Source organism: Saccostrea cucullata, unplaced genomic scaffold (genome assembly GCF_032062105.1).
Source record: "Saccostrea cucullata isolate Sc308-1 unplaced genomic scaffold, CSIRO_AGI_Scuc_v1 ctg6798, whole genome shotgun sequence".
Classification (NCBI taxonomy): Eukaryota; Metazoa; Mollusca; class Bivalvia; order Ostreida; family Ostreidae; genus Saccostrea; species Saccostrea cuccullata.
In genome coordinates, this window is record NW_026930370.1 from 24520 (window position 1) to 33519 (window position 9000).

Genomic DNA, 9000 nt, shown 5'->3' on the forward strand with positions numbered 1-9000 from the left:
AATCATTTGCCTGAACAGACTTCCAATAAATATTTTTTGAACCGCATCATTTCTTAACAGTTTTTCAATAATGTTTTGGATTCCTAATACTATTTCTGACACAGAAGATGAATTTATATCTTTTTCTCCCACTTGTAGAAACACTTTTGTTGGACAAAATTCAACTGCTCTTCCGAAAGATTGACTATAAATAAAGCTTTTTGTTGTAGTATCTATGTCACTAAAAAATTGAACGCAATAATTATTTGGCAACTTAAAATTCACAGAACCATTTGCTACACTATTCCCTAATTCTAGCACATGATTTTGCCCAATTACCGCAATTCTTTCTGAATAAGTAATAGATGGACCAGGTGACTGAGGAGATGTAGGGGTTTCTACAGAGGAAGCTGTTGTAGGACCTGTTGGGAGAGTAATTAAGGGAGCTGCTGAAGGACTCAGGGTGGGTACATGATGGCTTGTAGCTGGTGCAATTGACGGAGCTGAAGCAGGAGGAATTGGTGAAGCTGCAGTAGGGATGGGCGCTGGAATTGACGAAGCTGATGCAGGACCTTGGACAGGTACAGGGTGCATTGTAATTGGGGAAATAGTTGAAGGAGCTGCTGGAGGACTTGGTACGGGTACAGGGTGAGGAATTGATGAAGCTGCTGTTGTGATGGGTGCTGGAACTGTAGGGGAACTTACTGATGGAGCACTGGATGCATTGGCCATTTTATGCCTAAAATGCATTAGGAGTTTACCTTGAATATTTTTACCTTTGCCATTGCAACCAGTGCCCCAATATGAGTCCGCAACATTATGCATCAGTACCCTTTTGTTTGTGCTGAGAAGGTATTTTTTGAACTCAGCACATTGGTTGAATTTAATAGCCAAAACTTTTAGCATAATTTTGTTTTTGATTGAATGCCAATGAGAGGTGGTATTTACAAGTTTTGAAATTTGTTTACTTATTTTAGCTGTCGGAGCGTTTTGAATTTGGTTTGCCAAATAGGGGTCAGAGTGCTCGACAGCTTTTAAGTACTGATACAAATGTTCCGAACTCTGAAATATAAGACCCTGGTACATTAGAACACATGGATAGAAGTTTGAGAGGATATGGTGCTCTCCCTTGAAGTAGATGGGAGAGCTGGGAGTTGGATTTGGAACAGGAGAGGAGCTTGCAGTTGGATGTTTAATAGATGCTGTGACAGGAGGAGGAAATGCTGAGTGAGGAGGAGGAGAGGGAGGAGAAGCAGTGCGAGGAGGAGGAGAGGGAGGAGATGCAGTGCGAGGAGGGGGAGAGGGAGGAGATGCAGTGCGAGGAGGAGGAGAGGGAGGAGATGCAGTGCGAGGAGGAGGAGAGGGAGGAGATGCAGTGCGAGGAGGAGGAGAGGGAGCAGATGCAGTGCGAGGAGGAGGAGAGGGAGAAGATGCAGTGCGAGTAGGAGGAGAGTGAGGAGATGCAGTGCGAGGAGGAGGAGAGGGAGCAGATGCAGTGCGAGGAGGAGGAGAGGGAGCAGATGCAGTGCGAGGAGGAGGAGAGGGAGGAGATGCAGTGCGAGGAGGGGGAGAGGGAGGAGATGCAGTGCGAGGAGGAGGTGAGGGAGGAGATGAGGTGCGAGGAGGAGGTGAAAAACAAGACAAGATAGAACCTGATGGCCGAGCTGTGGGTAGCAGCGGCCAATCCTCTTCCTTGCTGATGGTCAGGGTAGGTGTCTCGGTGGAAATGTCTGAACTTCTAAAACAGAAAAAACCACTTCAAGTGTTTAGTGAATTAAATGCTAAATATGATGAACTAAGTGGGCCTTCTAGTATACATCAGGTACATGACAAAAAAAAATATGACAACAAAAAGATGCGACAAAATGAGTCTGGACATAATAGCTAAGGATTTTTGCTAATGTATTTCTAAATTTTGCTAGTGTTTTTAACTGGAATTCAGACTTGGGAAAATTTGATAAATAATTAACTTACAATTGTGTTGTTAACTGTATTTCATGGATTATTATTGTTTTATGCCAAGTTGGAAATATTTTAGCCATATTTTGGCAGAAAATTGTACGTTTGTGTACCAGTTTCAGCATCATAATATTGCTTTGAATATTCATTAGACACAACCATAAATGGAAATGGATTTACAGTTCTGAAGTAGTTATTTGCGGTTTCAAGCAGTATTTTTAAACTCATTTAAATATTTCGCTGAAAATAACTGCTTCACGACTGGTTGAAAACTGGGATGGCTAAGAAAAACTGCCTTGAACCGCCTATTTCTATGAATATTAAATCAACTTGTTTGAGGGACATGCAAGGCTAAGGGAACTGCTAATAAACTGCTTAAAAAAAATAAAACTGGGAAGACTTAATCATCGACAGACTGCCAACAGACTGCCTTCCACTTTGACATGGGTCGAGGCCTCCACGTGGCTAGAGCTGGGAACATAGGGAAACTATGAATAATTATTCAGGTACTAATTGAAAAGGTCTTTATTAATTTATCATTATTATTAGTATCAAAATTATCAAAATTCATATTTTCCTTATGTGTGTGCTAACGTCCTTAAAATGAAATTTATATTTAAAACATATCACCAGGTTTTAAAAAGAAGATCATATTACAAAATCATTTATTTTACAATTCAATAATGAAAGTCAAGAACAATGATCAGTGTATATACACATGCCCTGCCAGAGGGGGGTTGGTCAGACTAGCTGAGAACAGGTGTTTGAACAAAAGGAGTTTATTGTTAACTTGACCAAGTGTCAACAGCTGTGTATATAGTGCATGTACACACACACACAGGGGTGCCTCTCTATCCCAGTACAAAACAACACAGCTAGCTGATGTTTAAATAATATTCTCACCATATTCTCATAATACCCACTTTACAAGTGCTTAGCAATTATGCACATCTTTTAATTTTTATGAAACTTTTTCATTTCATAAACCTGGATTCTAATAATTTCATTCTAATGGATACATATTGCTTTCTAATATCAATGAATATAATTATTTCTATTGCACACACACACACACACAAAAATAATAATTAAAAAAAAAAAAGAACTCCCCCAAATAAAACAGAACCAATAAAAAACAAATCTAAGTAACTGGAAAATAATAATGAATGCATGAATACTGAATTTCAAATTTAAATAAAAATAGAAAGACAAAAAAAAATTAAATACCTTAGAAATTAATTAAATTAACAACTTGATTAATTACTTATTTTAACTTAATTATATATTATAAATGATTGGAATTAGAAAAAAGGAACTTTATTAATTGATTAATTGCCTAGTTAAATTCATTTAAAAAATCAATCAATTAGTATTTTCACTGTAATGTCTATCAACAGGTTAAATCACAACGTTTTTATGTAACAGTACACATCATCAGCTATACAAATATTTTCATATTTTCCATAATGATTTTCGATATAAAATTATCTTTGGTATGTACAAACAAGTGTGTATAAAAGTATTCAAGTAGGCAATGAAATATGTTCATATTAAATCATAATTCATATTTTATTTCATTTAGGAAATATGTAAATATTTAATGCTTCGTTTATAGTCTTAACTTTCCTTTCATATTTTTTTTTTAACATAAAAATCATATATTATATTATTCACTTTTGATCAAGATTACGCTAATGATTTACTCGAAACGACTTCAGCGATCGCGATTTTAGATCGGGCGTGGTGTACGGTATATGAAGATTAGAAGAAGTGGCGCCCGATTTCTGTCGACTCGGAGGTAAGATTGGCTATAAAAGTTTACGGATATCAATATCAGTCATTTAAACATCACCATAGGGTTTTATGTACCCCAAATCATTCAATTTTATGGGGCTTCTACCACTTTATTGGGGCTTCTACCCTCCTGTATGGGTATTCTCCAAAAAACGGGGGGCTTCTGGAATTTCCAGTTACCGTGATCGGGACGATGCAGAAAAACATATTCTAATAATCATACGAAAACATGCAAGATAAATACAATGGTACAAAATGCATGCGGCCGTTTTAACAGTAATTAATTATACGTATCACAACCTAAGCTGAGAATGATTTACAAGGCGCTTTTTCAAAATAATTATAACTGTACTATGGTCAATTTGAATTTTTTGAAAGCGCCGTTTTGACCAAACTTTATTCTTACGATTGCAGTCAATAAAAACAAAAATAAAGGTGCTATGAAGTGTAACAAATAACTACCTGTATCTAATCTGCCGTTTGGGGTGCCTTTCTTCTGTGTAGAGTCAAAAGATCTTCTCATCTCTGTTGATTTTCTTGAGCAAGTTCTTGGTGTTTTCTTCGCCATTTTGTCCCTCTTTCCTCTACTAAAAATCTAACCAATGAGAGAGAAGCATTCTATCGCGATACGCCACCTAGTGATTGAATGCCAGTTCTCTTTTAGCAATATTTTTTTACGTTTTAATTGCAGACGTCCTTGCATTTATTACAACAGAATGAACAGTTTTAAATGCTTAAATAAAATTGATCATGGAATCGAAGTGGGTATAAAACCGTATTTTAAGTCCCTTATTATCATCATTATCATGTAATTGTTGAAACGGACTGTCCAGATTTTTACAAATAGATTGAAAATCATATACACATGTACTTAGATTATTGTGTAAAAAAAAAGTATACAAGTCAAAAAAGTTATGCTGATGGCATATTATCCACAAACAAGAGCGATTTTATCCCCCCCCCCCCCTTCTAGTAAGCGATACGAATTAGCTGGTTAAAATTTTATCACAAGTCTGCAAATTTATGTTTTTGTTTTTTTTTAAATCTTAATCTATGGGATACATTTTTATTTGTGTCCTAAAATAGAATAGATAAATTAACAAAGTACATGTAAGTTTATAATCATTGTTATATAGTGAATTATATTATGATTTATTTTGACCTTCGTAACTTAAATAAAACGAAGAAAAAAATTACAAACTATATTAGAATGTGTTGTATGAGTCTCTGTCTCTCTCTCTCTGTCTCTGTCTGTCTGTCTCTCTCTCTGGTATTGCTTTTTATACCTTTGTGAAACTCAAAAGAAAAATTGGGGTTATAAGAATTATTAATCAATTGTTAAACATTTCCATCTCAGAAAATATCTACATGTACAATTAATTATAAGTCTATATGTTAACTAAGAAGATCGATTATGTAGATGTAATTCCAACAGTATAAATGATAATCAAAATTCATTTTTTATAACACGGTCATGTAAAAAAGATGATCATCAAAGAAAAAAAATTCATTCCATTAATAGTAAATAGCGCTACTTCTCGGCATAAGATGATGAACAAAAAATTATTATTTATTACTCAATACAGAAGAGCAAATTTATAAATGATATCATATGTAATAGTAGTCATAGTCCTTTACACATGTCATGTATATTGTTGTTTACTAAATGTATTTATCTTTTTTTTTTTTTTATCTTTTTTTATCTTTTCCTTATTATTGTAATAACCTCACACTTTTCTGTTTTGGACTCTAAATTAGAAATAAAACGTTGTTTTATTGTGTACTTAGAAATAACCTACAGAAAAAAGTTATGAAATAAAATTCATAGACTTTGTTTTCATTAGGTTGCGTATATCTCTAAATATTTTCAATATTTGAAGTTTACATGCAATGGTGGCAAACAAGGAATACCATTAATTGTCGATTTTTTTGTGATTGCCGATTTCTTTGTAGAGAAATTGTAAAATAATACTGAATTTTTTTAAATAGTCTATTGAACTAGCAAATATTCTCCTTACCTGTAGATTAGTTTTATTATTTATTAGATTGATCTATAATAGATAAATATCTGAGAGGTTTTTCCTTTTTTTTTCTTTTAATCACCAACACATAATAAACTTAATAGTTTATATGAAACATTTTATATAGAATATTTTATGAAACAATCTTATTTGTTTGATTTTAGGTGAAGTTTTTTATATATAGAGTGTGTGGTTTTTTTTTTTTTAAATTTTTAAAATTTGAATTCAGACACCTTGGGGTCATTACTAGTGACTATACTGTGTATACCATGTACTGCATGTATATATTACGCCTGGTCACAGCCCATTGTTCCTCTAAGGTAGAAAAACCTCTCAATCCACATAGAATATACAAAAAATACACCAACACTGTAGCAGGTGTCTTCGCGACACGTGTCTCCCTACCTGTGGCACGTGAGGACAGGTGCCCTTGAGTGGGGCTCAACGTAAAGAATTGAAATTTGATCAACTTACATACTACTTTTATATATATATAAAAAAAAGTGTTTTCTAAATCAAATTTAGCACATTATACATCTCAATACGAATATAATTGACCATATTACTAAGAAGTATAGGTACCGCGTTTACAGTAATATTGCATTAATTAACATCACGAAAGCAAGATATTTGAAAAAATAAATAAATAAATAAAAAAGCCTACACATAACATGCAATCTAATTAAAGTGAGATTTTCCATTCCCTCCCAGGCTATTGTTTCACAAAAACAGACTTTTTACATTAATAAGTCTTCTTCGTGCGAATAAGCATTTGGGTAACAAATGAGACGATTTAATTTTAATTAGATTGACATAATATGCTGCAGATCTTAAGAACCATGGCATCAAATGTTCAGGACATGTTTTCTTGCAATATTTACCCGCGGCATGAGAACGGAGATAAAAATACATATATATGTAGGTATTAAATCAACATGATCAATGTAATTATAAAAACAACTAGTAACTATTGCACTATATATCTTATGTCGAACACTGAATAGTAAAAAAGGCTTTCTAGTCAGTATTTGCTGTTAACAAATTGAATTATTGAAATGCTAATTTTTCCATTCAGGAATATAGATACATGTATAAGGAAAAAAAATGCAAAACTTGCTATCTCAGATAATGTAAACGTTCGCTCTCGTAATTATCTGTATTTCAAGCACCATGAAGACACACTAATTTTCTTTTTTAAACAAATTAACATTGAATGTAATTGTAGACAGAGGAACCTCCATATATAACCTTTTGATTTGTTCTCATACGGAAGTAATATTTTTTGAAAATAATGTATGTTATGAAAAGATTTAATTCCCGAGGGGGAGTCTCGAGTTGGGTAATGTAGAAAATCCTGTTGAGAGGAATCGATTTTGTTTAAAAATGATATTTGTTTAATTCCGGCACAATATGAAATAAATTAATATGAAGCAAGGATCTTGTATAAAGTGCTTATCATTGATATCAATATCGGTATGTGTAAGTTTACACAGAGCACATCTCAAAATCTGAACATGAACTAGTAGATATTTAAAAATAAAACCATTTTTGAAAATGTATATTAAGTAAATAAAAATATGATATGAGTTGATTTTTCTACCCTTTTGAAAAAAAAATAATCGAAAAAGTTTCAGTTCGGTTTCAGCATGCGGAAACCATATGGAATCGAAATCAATAGTAAAAAAATCATTTGAGTTGATTTTTTACCCATTTGAAAAAAAAGAAAAGAAAAAGTTTCAGTTCGGTTTCAGCATGCGGAAACCATATGGAATCGAAATCAATAGTTTCCGGAAACTGAAACCTACTGAAACTAAAAAGTATCGTTAAATTGACATTTCATTAAATTTTACATTGGTTTCCGTTTTGCGGAAACTATTTGGAAACAAACCTAATAGTTTCAGCATACGGAAACCCTACAGAAACTTGCTGAAACTATTATATAGTTTCCGCATTGCGGAAACCATACAGGAAACTTCAACGCCAAGTTTCAGCAAGGTTTCCATATAGTTTCAGTTTTGCGGAAACTGGACTTTTCACCCAGTGAAATTGATGGGTATATGATAAAACTTAAGCTTATCTTGTAAATATCAATTGGATACACGTGCGTTTATCCACAAGCAATGTCATATTTAATACAAAGTCTTCGAAAATTAATGATTTTCATGAAAACTGTTTTTAATATTACTTCGATCTATTTTTGACTCTTGCTGTTAATTTCTTTCAGATGTATCCAAAACATTATAGAATATTAGAAAGGATTCAATCTCTGGTCTCGATAATCGCCGCACAGCAAAAATATACCAAGGTCCTTATGACGTTTCTCGTTGACACTTATTTTGAATCTAATGCTACAAAGTTTTTACAACCCTAATTCCCCAACCCCCACCTCAATGAATTTTCAAATAACATTTGGATAAAGTTTATATTAATTTTAATATACCATCCGAAACAAGAAGGATTATGCCAAATGACAATAAGGGTAATTGAAAAGAAATATGTGAGAGGTTAAAATAAAAACACCCCGAGTGTTCCTTGTCATGATCGGGGGTAAAATCCGTCGATAATTCAGTTTACGAATAATGGACTAACAATTGGTAGGAAAAACGTTAGTCAGCAGTTGACTTAAAGATAAATTGTATTTGCTTACAAAGTCATTGTATTGACAATAGAACTTACGAAATGACGACTTTAAAGAAGACTGTTGATATTCTTGTTTCATCAACTTCTTTGGCAATAATTTACCTCCATTTGGAATTGTTCATACGCAGAACATGTTCTTGCTTATCGATCGAATCACCTGCATCGTCTTAATAGAAAAAAGCTTTACGTTGTGTTATTTTGATATTTTAGAGAGTATTTCACATAATAGATTAGATTGAAATACACAAATTAATACCCGGTATATAAAGTGGTATTTATTTCAAAATTTGAAAATGACATTTAAATATAATTTAGGATTTGTAAGTTACTGTAGTCGTGGATCAACCCTAGTACCTATTTCATCATTCATAATCAGTTCACGAAACGTAGCATGCCATGACATTTTCCAAACTTTTAATAATTCAGAAGTAAAATTTTTCTTGAAGAAAAGTGTTCTATATAAGAGTTCTTGTACCTCAATAAAATTCCCATTTTTTTCATTTCAAGAGTATTTGTGGAAAAGGCCATTGCTCAAAATTTTCCCATCCTATAGCTAATATTGGAATTCAACTCTTTGGAAAAGTTTATATTTACTTTTTTCCCGAAC